Below are 12,184 nucleotides of genomic sequence, written 5' to 3'. Positions count from 1 at the left end.
CATACGCTTTTTCTTTTCACTACCCTTGTTTGAACTCGCTTACTTTGGACCCATTGCTTATTCACTTGATTGTGTACTGATTAATGCAAAAAATACGTAAAAAATGCAAATACTACGGCCGATGCTCGGAGATAACTTTACGCACGACGGAGATCCGACGGGAAAGAGCGAGCGATGCTGTCCTCGTGAGCAGCCTCTCGCACACTTGGCCACCTAGCGGCCACATCGGGAACCATCTCGTATCCTCGTATCTCAAATTTGTCTCGTATCTCGGGGCAAAAATTTGCTCAAAACTTTCCTCGTATCTCAAATTTCTCGTATGTTGAGGTATTACTATATATATATATATACAGGCAGTCCCCGGGTTACGACGGGGGTTCCGTTCTTAAGACGCGTCGTAACCCGAAAATCGTCGTAAGCCGGAACGACGTTCTTGAAAACATGTCCACAGGGAAAATTTCACTACTAATTTGCAGAGAGAGAGAGAGAGAGTTGTCCTTACAGTATTTAAAAGAGAGAAATGGAATGATTATTGTATTTAAAATACTCAGATATGAATTTTGTACTTATAGTATTATTATTGGAAAATATTAATGATAAACTTACTACATACACGTTCCATGAAAATGATCTCATCTCCAGTAAGAGAGAGAGTAGAGATTACATAAAAAAAAAAAAATCTAAAACCATTAAATTCGTTGACCATTGTATGGCATTGTTAAGCCTCAAGTGTCACCGAGTTGAGGTGGGGAAATGATACAGAAAAAGACAAAGGGAAGAATTTTCTTTTGAAATTAGTTATCGTATTATTCTACTTCTATTATTATTATTATTATTTGAAAATATAATAAACACGTGCATCTACCATAAAAATTCTCTCATCTCAGTAAGAAAGAGGAATTATCCTTACAAGTGAAATGGAAAGGTCATTTTCATCTCTTTAAAATACGACCATTATGAATTTTGTAATTAAAGTTTTATTATTATTATTATTATTAAATAACTGAAATTATCAATAAACATTTTACATACTAGTACCATAAAAATTCTTTCATCTCGGTAAAAGAGAGAGAGAGAGAGAGAGAGTGTTTATCTCTTTCTGTTCTCTCAAAAAATACTTATAACGCTTCCAGCAAAGAGAGGGAGAGAGTTACCACTATGACCTATTATTATCTTGTGTGGCAAAAGAGAGAGAGAGAGAGTTAACCTTAATTAAAATTGACATGGATAGTTAGTACGTATTGTATTTCTTTAAAATACTATCACATATGAATTTTGTAATTACAGTTATTATTATTATTATTATTATTATTATTATTATTATTATTATTATTATTATTATTATTTGAAAGTATTAAAAACAAATAGTACAAGTACATAAAAAATCTCGAGTCTCAGTAAATGAGAGAGAGAAGAGAGAAAGACGAGAGAGAAGAGAGAGAGAGAGAGAGAGAGAGAGAGAGAGAGAGAGGGGGGGGGGGGTGAATGCAGGACCACGTGATTGCAACACTGCAGCTCTTCCCCCAGATTTTCCCCCTCCTGGTCTGTCACAGAACTTGATATATCTGACAGTTTTAGTACCTGAATCTGAGAAAAGGTTACTGTAAGTTACTTGAAGAAGACTGGGATTTCCTTCATTCTTCCATAATTTTTTAAATATAAGCTAAAATCTACTAATTCACTATGGTATTTTCTTTAATGAATTGATATTATTGCTGTTAGAAACTTAATATTAAATATTTGAAATAGTAAAATCATTTATTTATCATACTAAAAAACATACATCTTTGTGTTATAGATAATATAAATTATATATATCTATATATATATATATATATATATATATAATATATATATATAATATATATATAGAGAGAGAGAGAGATGACGAGAGAGCGAGAGAGAGAGAGGAGAGAGAATTATAGTGATTATTTTCGTTGGAAAATACAAAGAGAGAGAGAGAGAGAAACTGTGCTAAACTATAAAGGATTCTTATCTTATCATAGTATGTGTTTTTTAAAAGCATCGAAAACTCAGAGCGTCGGAAGCGTCGGCGTCGTAACCTCGAAACAAGCGTCGTAACCCAGGGCGGATTTTTCAATGAATATTTAAGAAAAAGCATCGTAACCTCGGAACGTCGTAAGCCAGACCCGTCGTAACCCGGGGACCGCCTGTATATATATATATATATATATATATATATATATATATATATATATATATATATATATATATTATATCTGTTCGTTTTGTAACATATCTCCTCTCTATAACCATGAAATGTTGGAAAAGTGTAGCAATATTTTCAGAGGTTCTTATTTAGCCTAATTGGCTGTCCACACGAGCAGGCCTGATCGGCGTGCTCCGGGGTTGACAGGCAAATTCTGGCGGGCTTACCCGTGAATGTTGTCCACACAGGTGAGGAGATGGAGAGGAGGGTGTACCCGACGATGCCCAGTAGTGTGTCAGTGCGGTACAATAAACCACAAAGAAGAAGATAGTGGTAGCATGGATAATTGCTTTGTGTGTGATGAAAAAGAAGAATATGGTGCAAAGAATGGCTCAGTAAAAGAAATGTATATTGTTAACGTTCATCTGACAGGGTCGAAGTTCAAGCCATCGGGCACCACCATGGTGATTTTGCTACAAGACCTATCAGGCAATTTGACGGTTTGCCTGTTAGAGGGGAAGTCCGCCGATCAGGCCCGATCATGTGGACAGGCCTTTAGGGTTATAGTATGTTCTAAAAATGTATGTTCAGATTTTGCATAACATAATTTAAAAGTTTAGAAAATAACTAAGATGTGAAAAGAGAGAAATTTTTGCATTGTACATTAGCCGCGAGGCATGCTCGTCATCAAGTTTCCGTTTTGTTTTCATAACTTGCCATCGCTCGAGATGAGGGGAACTAGAAGTCTCCGTTTTGTTTTGGAATCCTGTCAATCTTACTCACTCGAGTCTGGTTTCAAACGTGTACGTCTTTCTCAAGAAGTCACATGAAAATTTCACCATGTTCCTATGTCATTGCATCATCTTTTTGTAAGATCATTCTAGAACCTTCTGTTTAAGCATACATCATCTTTGGGAAGTGACGTCATTTAGTTTTGCTTTCATTATAAGTGATTATTCATTTCATATTTAAATACTTTTATTGTCTTAAATCACGTAATAATAAATGTTATTTATAATTGTAATTCCAATTTCTCTTTATTTATTGTTTTGAAAGAGAATTTTTATGAAAGTAACTGTCTCTCGGCCCCAAAACGTTATGTGACGAAATCCATTGTTAAGCTACCATACGAAAGGAAATTTCTTTCCGACTGAAGACCTCATTGCGTTTGGCTCTCTCTCTCTCTCTCTCTCTCTCTCTCTCTCTCTCTCTTCTCTCTCTCTCTCTCACCACTTTTGATTTCATATTAACATAAAGATTTCATACTTAATAATTGGTCACTCGTAAATTTTAGATTTTGTATTTCTTAGAGTTATTTAGTATTATTTCATGCTTATTGTGGAATCTGAACAAACATTGTGCAAGTGTGTAACGGAGCCTTTTCTTTTTTGAAATATTGTGAGTTGAGTAGTGAAATTTTGGAACCAGCTGCAGCAGAGAAAAAGAAAATTGGTACCAAGGTAATGTGTATTACAAGGTTTATTTGTTGCAACTAATAGTACAGTGGTTTGGGAAAAATGAAAAATTTTTTTGTTTTGCATTATCTCCCAATTTTCTTATTGAAGTGATTTTTGTGCATTTGTCCAATTTTTCTTAATGAAGAGTGGTTTTTTATATATGTTCTGTGTGATTAAATGCTTTTTGTTGCAATTTAGGTATTTTCCACCTTTCGTCATTTCATTCACAATTTGTTTTGACTTAATTGTTTTCATTAATTAATTGTTGGACATTTAATTGAATTTAACGCTTTGTTAATTGCACTTACTTAGAATTCTTTTCAAGTTTTAGTGTTGTTTAGCACTAGTGAATTAATTTCCAAATTTTAGTTATTTGCCTAACACTTTTGAATTTCAATAAATTAATCAATTTTCTTGATTTTTGTGATAAATTAATTTTGATTTAATTTACTTAGTTAATTCAAGAATTAATTAAACTTTGCTTTGTTTTCAAGTAACAGTAAATTTCCCTGATATTGTGAATTTCACTTATAATTTTGAGTTTAATAATAAATTTTTGTATTCAATGAATTTTTGTATTTAAAAGTTTTTATGTGTTTTATTTTTCACCAGTATAAGTGATTAATTTTTGTTTAGGTAGAAACAGAGTGGTAATTGAGCTGTTTTCTTTCAATATAACTGAAGTGAGTTAGAACCAGGGAAGTACTTAGACTTTTGAAATCAGGGAAATACTTAAACTTTTAAAGTTGTTGATGGAGTGATGCCCTTTAATTAATTTAATTACAATATAAGATTACCTCATACCTGTTATAATGAACTTAGTCTGATTTTCTGCAATAGTGGTAATTTTTTTAAGGGATCACTGTTGCCTTTAGAGAGTATTCAGTCGTATTTTATCTGTGATGAAGGTTCAGGTGTCTGGCAGTTGTGAGGTAACATGTAATGATTAGTAAGTGTACTAACCAGATACTTGACACTTCGTCACAAGTATTAATGGTTCCCAGAACCCCGGGAAAACATTACATTATCACTCTAGTCGATACTGGTGGTGTTAGGGATATATTTTGCATGGAGAGTGACCATATAGTTTTGTTTGCATTTATCGTATTGAATTGTTAATTGATAACTTAGAGAAAATGGCTCAGTTCATGGTTCAGGAATTTTTAGCAGCCCCTTCCATGCAAGTGTTATCTGAAACCACTCTGACTAAGGCACAGTGGAGCGCTTTAGCAGTGGCATGTGGTGGTTATGTATCTACTAGTATGGTAAAGGCACACATAAGATGTATTGCTATGGAATCATTGATAGACTCTGGTAGAAGAATTGATGAAGATGAGTTAGAATTGGCTCAAGAGTTGTTGAATGTAGCACATGCCAATCTTATAAATAAGCAAGAAGAAAAGAAAGATAAAAGTGAAGCAGAGTTAGAGCTTAGACGCATTGAAACAGGAGAGAATTTGATTAAGCTGAAAATGCAAGCTGGAAGAGAAAGAGAAGACAGGAAGAAAGAGAAAGAGAAGAAGCAGCAGAAGAGGAAAGAGAAAGGATAAAAGAGGAAAAAGAAAGGATAAAAGAGGAAAGAGAAATTGCAAGACATGAAAGGGAGATGGAATTGATAAGAGCTAGATCCACATTACCTGTGACACCGTCTAACCCTAACCAAGGTAATCAAGACCCTGTGTTTGATATAGTAAGAGTTAATCCCTAAGTTTACTGAAGAAGCTCCAGATGAGTTCTTTGATCACTTTGAGAAAGTGGCTTCAGGTATGGGATGGCCAGAAGATAAATGGTCAATTTTGCTACAAAGTGTCTTAATTGGTAAAGGGAGAAGTGCTTATCTAGCATTAACAGCTGATCAGTGTAAAGACTACAGGGTACTTAAACACAGTGTGCTACAAGTTTACCAGATGACCCCAGAGTACTATAATGAAAGATTCAGAAATTTAAGAAAAGATGAGAAGGGAACCTTCTTAGATTATGCTTACAAAGTGAGGTGTTTAAACGTTGGTTAGAAGCTGCTTAAAACTTTTGGTATGTTAGAAGAATTACTTGTCCTTGAACAATATCTTAGGGGAATTCCTGAACATAAATAAAACCTATTTGAGAGAGAGAGAGGTTAAGAAACGGCAAAGCTGCTACACTGAGTGAAGATTACAATATAATTAGTAGCAAACGCAATTATAATGTCAAGTACCAGAATCAACAATGGCCAGGTCTTAAGTCTCATCCAAATTTCAGGAACAAATTTAATGGGAAACCTACAAGTGATACTACCAAGAGTACACAAGGTAATACACCTCAGCAAGCTAATGTGAAATCCTCATCCAATTTTTCAAGACAGTTACAGAAACCTAATGTTGTTGGCTTCAAGTGTGGAAGAGCAGGCACACTTCAGTCAAGAGTGTTACCGGAATCAACAGCTGGCAAAGCCAGTTGGTCAAATAGTGAAAGGTGACCAGGTGAAACAAACTACGAAGAGCAGTGTGGGAAAGAATCAGACTCCAGAGAAGACTTAAACTAAAAATGCTGAATATTTAGCAACCAGTGGAAATGTAATCTCAAGCAGTGAATGGCTTAGCAGTGTGGAGGCTTTTAAGCCATATATCTATGAGGGTATGCTGTCAACTCAAGGAGGGAGTGTGCAGGTACCAGTCAAGATATTACATGATACCGGGGGTAACCATAGTGTGGTAGTACATGGTGCTCACCCCCAGTTGGAGAAGAGTCTCACAGGAGATTCTGTTATTTTGAAGGGTATAGGAGGAGAGGAAGTATCTCCTATATGCCGCTTACACCTGTCGTGTGAATTGGTGACAGGGAATGTTGATTTTGCTGTAAAGGTCTCGCTGGCTGTGGAAGGTGTACATGCTCTGTTGGGGAATGAAGTTGGTGGTGTGCCATTTATTCCTTGTCCTGTAGTGACAGACAAATTGTTGAGGATTAGTCCTATGGTAGAGTTGGAGAAGAATTACCACCACCTGTTTCCTAGTTTTGTAACTACCAGAAGTATGAAGAGGACTATGACTGCAAGTGAATAAACTGAGGATTTACACACCCAAGAAGGATCAAGTGAAGATTCTTTGTGCTTAGAAGAATTGTTCCAGGGAAGTGATGTTTCCCATAGTGCTGACCAAGAAGAGATTTCCCAAGAAGATGAAGAAGACGAAGACAAAGAGGAAGAACCTGTTTTCCCTGAAGAGACTCTGAGTAGTCAAAGTGTTCCTGAAGTCAGTAGTGAAACTACAGTAGCTGGGTTAGCAGATATAGAAAATTCAACCCTTGAAGTTGGTCAAGTGACAAGAGAGAAGCTAATGGACTTGCAGAAGGAGGATGCATCGTTAGCTGATTTGTTCTTCAGAGTTGTAGATCGAGAAGAGATGCAACAAACTCCTACCAGTTATTATCTGAAGGAAGGTTTGCTGATGAGGAAGTATAGACCTACAGATATACCAGGAGATGCTGTATGGGGCGAATATCATCAAATTTTGATTCCATATCCACACAGGAAGCAAGTGGTAGCAGTAACTCATGAGTCTGGACATATGGAAATCAGAAAGACTGAGGAAAAGATCATGAAATATTTTTTTTTCTAGCATGAACTTCACAAAGAATGTTAGCAGGTTTTACTGTGAGTGTCATACCTGCCAGATAGCTGGAAAAATGAATGAAAACCATCCAGAAAGACCCCTACAACCTATAGAAGTTAGAGGAGAACCCTTTAGCAAAGTGATTATAGATATGGTTGGACCGCTGCCGAAGACAAAGAAAGGAAATGAGTATTTGTTAACATTAATGTGTCCTGTGACAAGATATCCAGAGGCAATTCCTGTTAGAAACATATCTGCCAAGATAGTTGCTGAGAAACTAGTGAAGTTTTTTTCTCAAAGTTTGGTATACCAGAAGTAGTACAAGTGATAGAGGAACGAACTTTACTTCCAAGGTATTCCAGGATGTGATGAATTTGTTAGGAGTGAAACAACAGATGTCCACTGCTTATCATCCAGAAACTCAAGGTGCCCTGGAAAGGTTCCACCAGACATTGAAAAGTATGCTGACAAAGTATTGTTCTGAGTCAGGAAGAGAATGGGATGTTGGTTTACCTTTAATGTTGTTTGAAGTTAGGAATGCTTATCAAGAAAGTATGGGATGTTCGCCTAATGAGATGATTTTTGGTAGAGAAGTGAGAGGACCGTTGAAGATTCTTGCAGAAAATTGGGGAGAAAATCAAGAGGAAATCCAAGGAGAATATGTGAAGAACTTAATTACAGTCGTCCGAATACTAAATATTACTTTAAGTTCTTGTTCAGTAAGTAAGTTTTCAAGAAACTACAAGAAGCAGGACGAACAGTCAACCTAGAGAAGAGTGAGTTTGGAAAGGCAATTGTTCAGTATCTTGGATTTGAAGTTGGGAAAGGCCTTCTTGCTACAGTAAATGCTAATGTAGAAGGTATCTGTAAGGCTTCCCCACCTATTACCAGGAAACAGCTACAGAGATTTTTGGGCATGGCTGGATTCTATCATCATTTCTGCCCAGATTTCTCAGCCGTAGTAGCTCCCTTGACAGACTTAACTAGTCCCAAAGCTAAGTTTGTTTGGACTCCAAGAGTGTCAAGAATCCTTTGAGAAGGTAAAAGCCATTTTATCTTCAAGTTCCTAACTTCAACAAGAAATTTGTGATACAAGTTGATGCTTCTGACTGTGGCATTGGAGCTGTTCTACTTCAAGAAGATGAAAATAGTATCCACCATCCTGTGTGCTTCATGTCCTCAGCAAATGAAAAATCATAATCAAAGACTGACCAGGTGGTCTTTGTGTTTGCAACAGTATAACTTAAGAGTGCAGCACATTAGTGGCAAACACAATGCAGTTGCTGATTATTTATCCCGTTGCGAATCGTTGGATTCAACACCGTGATAACCAATCTACTGGGGAGGTATAGATTATATGCTGTTGCTTTCGTAACGCATATTTGCTCTCTATAACCATGAAATATTGGAAAAGTGTGTTCAATATTTTCAGATTCCTTATTTACCTTGGAGTTATAGTATGTTCTAAAAATGTATGTTCAGATTTTGCATAACATAATTTAAAAGTTAAGAATATAACTAAGATGTGAAAAGAGAGAAAAATTTTTGCATTGTACATTAGCCGCAAGGCATGCTCGTCATCAAGTTTCCGTTTTGTTTCCATAACTTGTCATTGCTCAAGATAACGGGAGCTCGAAGTCTCCGTTTTGTTTTGGAATCCTGTCAATCTTACTCACTCGAGTCTGGTTTCAACATGTGCGTCTTTCTCAGTAAGTCACATGGAAATTTCACCATGTTCCTATGTCATTGCATCATCTTTTTGTAGGATTGTTCTAGAACCTTCTGTTTAAGCATACGTCATCTTTGGGAAGTGACATAATTAGTTTTGCTTTCATTGTAAGTGATTATTCCTTTCATATTAAAATACTTTTATTGTCTTAAATCACGTATAATAAATGTTATTTATGATTGTAATTCCAATTTCTCTTTATTTATTGTTTTGAAAGAGGATTTTTATGAAAGTAACTGTCTCTCGGCCCCAAAATGTTTTGTGTGACGAAATCCACTGTAAAGCTACCATACGAAAGGAAATTTCTTTCCGACTGAAGACCTCACTGCGTTTGGGTCTCTCTCTCTCTCTCTCTCGCGCCACTTTTGATTTCATATTAACATAAAGATTTAATACTTAGGAATTGGTCACTCGTAAATTTAGATTTCGCATATCTTAAGAGTTATTTAGTATTATTTCGTGCTTATTGTGGAATCTGAAACAAACATTGTGCAAGTGTGTAATGGCGCCTTTTCTTCTTTGAAATATTGTGAGTTGTGTGGTGAAATTTTGGAACCAGCTGCAGCAGAGAAAATTGGTACCAAGGTAATGTGTTATTACAGGGTTTATTTGTTGCAACTAACAGCTACAGTGGTTTGGTGAACATTTAATTTTTTTACACATTGCAAAGCTTTATGTTTTGTGTTTGTTTTATTTGAATTTTTTTTTTTTTTTTTTTTTTTTGCATTTATTCATTTTTCCTATTGAAGTGATTTTTTGTGCATTTGTCCATTTTTTTCTTAGTGAAGAGTAGTTTTTTATGTATATGTTCTGTGTGATTAATGCCTTTTGCAATTTAGGTATTTTCCACCCTTTTCTTCATTTTCATTTGCATTCACAATTTAATTGATTTAATTGTTTTCATTAATTAATCGTTGCACATTTATTTGAATTCAACACACGAATTAATTTGCACTTACTTAGAATTCTTTTCAAGTTTTAGTGTTGTTTAGCACTTTGAATTAATTTCCAAATTTTAGTTATTGCCTAACACTTTTGAATTTCAATAAATTAATAACTTTTCTTGATTTGTTTTCAAGTAACAGTAAATTTCCCTGATATTGTGAATTTCACATATAATTTTGAGTTAAATAATAAATTTTTGTATTTATAATGTTTTATAAGTGTTTTCTTTTTCACCGGTATAAGTAATTAAATTTTCTTTACGTAGAAACATAGAGTGATTTAGAACCAGGGAAGTACTTAGACTTTTGAAATCAGGGAAATAATTAGACTTTTAACGTTGTTGATGGAGTGATGCCTTTTAGATTACCTCATATACCTGTTATAATGAACTTAGTCTGATTTTCTGGAATAGTGGTAAGTTGTTTAAGGGATCATTGTTGCCTTTAGAGAGTATTCAGTCGTATTTTATTTGTGATGAAGGTTCAGGTGTCTGGCAGTTGTGAGGTAACATTTAACACTTAATGATTGGTAAGTGTACTAACCAGATACTTGGCACTTCGTGACAATATATATACAGTAAGTCCTCGGGTTACGCTGGTCTCGACTTACGATGTTTCGTGGTTACGAACGCGCCCCCACATATATAAAAAATAATATTTTGCGTCGTTCCGTCTTACGCGGTTTAGGTCGTCGTAAGCAACGTAAACAAACGCGAACTAGTTCCGGGCGCACGGCGGAAGAATACGCTTTGTGGGGGAGAGGACGGCGTCGCTTCGCTACGCTCATTCCTCGCCCATAAGCCATTTTGGTTGTTTACACTGCCTCTCTCTCCCTCGTGTTGTATCGTTTTTGTAACTTTTTGCTCTTTGTTATGGCTCCCAAGCAGCAAGGAGGACTCTTCTGATGGTAGTGCATCGAAGAAAAGAAAGGCCATCACCATGGAAATTAAAGTGGACATTATAAAGCGATCTGAGAAGGGAGAAACGCCAACAAACATTGGCCGCTCGCTTGGCCTTAGCCGTTCGACCGTTGCTAACCATTATCAAAGATAAAGAGCGCATCGTTGAACATGTGAAAGGATCTGCTCCTATGAAAGCGACAGTGATAACTAAGCAGCGTAGTGGTCTAATAATTGAATCACCTGCCTCAGCATCTCCAGCAACTTCTGGAGGTTCTTTTTCTCTTCACTAACCTCCCCCAGTCTCTCCAGCACCGCAGCTTCCTCTCCAGTGTGCAAGCCAATCAAACTAATAAAGGTAAGGAATTGTTCTCTCGTTGTTATTGATAGGTATTTACATTAAATCATGTGGTATTTTTCAATGTTCCGACTTACGCTGAAAATCGTGTTACGACGCATCGTAAGAACGGATCAACATCGTAACTCGAGGACCCCCTGTATATATATACATATATATAAGATATATATCTATATATATATATATATATATATATATATATATGAATATAAAACATACATATTGTTAGAAGGAAATTATCAGGAATGAAATGAAGTTGAGAAGATTTTCATATAACGATGAATCGACCACAATTGGCTTTAATCTTATGGCGTTGGAAATAGTACAAGAAGAAAGTTGGGTTGTGATCGTTCAAAACATAGGTACTATGTATGTATTTACAGTAAGTAATGTAATGTGTATGCTAGATACCATGTAATAATAAAATCTTGATACTATAAACATTAAAAATAAATACATAAGAGCAACTACTAAAAGTCCCCTGACAAGAAATAGAGCTTTTATAAAGGATTAATTCTGCATACTTCAGATATGGCGTGCATCCGACGTAAGTATGTACTGCTCTCGAGCTCTCGAGGGATACTAATGTCTTGCTGAAAATACAATTTTTTTTTCTTTCTAACAAGCAGAGTACTCGATGATAAAAATCCCCACAGGATCAAGTCACTTTGATTCTTGAACTTTGCTACAGATTTACACGACCACAAGGGGCAAATAAGGGCGGGAGCTTTGGGAAATAAATATATATATATATATATATATATATATATAGATATAATATATATATATATATACACACACACACACACACATACATATATATATATATATATATATATATATATATATATATATATACATACACACATACATACACACACACACACACACACACACACACACACACACAAGAGATAATATATATATATATATATATATCTATATATATATATAATTATAATATATATATATAATATATATATATATCTACATATAAATGGTGTCAAAATGCAACAAAAATACTAGAAAAAGTATTCAGT

The sequence above is a fragment of the Macrobrachium nipponense genome, chromosome 31 (assembly GCF_015104395.2).
Source record: "Macrobrachium nipponense isolate FS-2020 chromosome 31, ASM1510439v2, whole genome shotgun sequence".
Taxonomy (NCBI): Eukaryota; Metazoa; Arthropoda; class Malacostraca; order Decapoda; family Palaemonidae; genus Macrobrachium; species Macrobrachium nipponense.
The sequence above is the reverse complement of the archived record's forward strand: the minus strand, read 5'-3'. Positions refer to the sequence as shown.